Source organism: Sapajus apella, unplaced genomic scaffold, assembly GCF_009761245.1.
Source record: "Sapajus apella isolate SASKATOON/1434 unplaced genomic scaffold, GSC_monkey_1.0 scaffold13, whole genome shotgun sequence".
Classification (NCBI taxonomy): Eukaryota; Metazoa; Chordata; class Mammalia; order Primates; family Cebidae; genus Sapajus; species Sapajus apella.
Window position 1 is genome coordinate 36,024,657 of NW_022436953.1, and position 1,328 is coordinate 36,025,984.

Here is a 1,328-nt window from a genome sequence, read left to right on the forward strand (position 1 = left end):
ATGAAGTTCTCATGGAGACTCAACGTCCCTGGGCAGCCTGTGCAGGCTCCTGGCTCCAGCACCTGTGATCTGTAGGCCCAGGGTCTCAGAACTGGCCCCACACAGCACCCACTTGTGGCAGGGACACACACAGAGACTCACACAGAGACACAGAGATACACACAGAGACACACAGACTCACACAGAGACACAGAGATACACACAGACACACAGAGAGAGACACAGAGACACAGAGAGACACAGACACAGAGACACACAGAGACAGAGACTCACTCAGACACAGACTCACACAGACACAGAAATACACACAGAGACACACAGAGACTCACACAGAGATACACAGAGACACATACAGAGACTCACACAAAGACACAGGTACACACAGAGACAGAGACACACACAGAGACACAGACTCACACAGAGACACACACAGAGACTCACACAGAGATGCACACAGACACAGAGACATACAGAGACTCAGAGATACACACAGACACAGAGACACAGAGACGCACAGAAAGACACAGACATACAGAGACACACAGACACAGACACATAGAGACACAGAGACTCACACAGACGCACACAGAGACAGACACACACACACAGAGACACAGACACACAGAGACACACACATGGAGCCACGCACACAATGTGCCCACACACCCCCCACACACTCTTGCCTGTTGTGCTCGAGAGTCTCCTGTCACCTGAATGGCAGAGGCAGAGCCCTTGGTGGGGGAGGGCACCAGGGGCCAGATGGGGCTGTAAGACTGGGCAGTGCCCTCCTGGTGGCCCCCGAGGCGGCCAGGACCCCCCTGTGGGGAAGAACGAGTGGGCCCTGCTGGGCAAGAGGAGCCATAGGGACTGACTACCAGGCAGCTCTGCAGACCCCCTGCTGGGAGCAGCCTCTGCCCATCCCCTTGTGCAAACCTTCGACTGGCACGCCAGGCCACGCTGTTGATGGTTATGAACTGCCACAGCCACAGAGGGGTGGGGTGAGCGCATCAGTCAGTCCGAAGCCCTCCTGGTCGGGGCACAGGGCTGGCGACGGGCCCTGCTCAGGGCTGGACCCCTGCGAAGAGGCCCAGAGTGGGGACAGAGGGGCTGGTGGGGCTCCGTCCACCTGCTGGCAGGCTGAGGGCTGCCTTCTGGGGGAGGAGGTAACGTGGAGCTCAGACACACGCGTGCTCACACTCACTCCCACAGGCAAACTCACGCACACTCACACACGTGCTCACACTCCTGCAGGCACACACACACACATTCACACATGTTCACACCTGTAGGCACACTCACATGCACACACATGGACACACACACACACA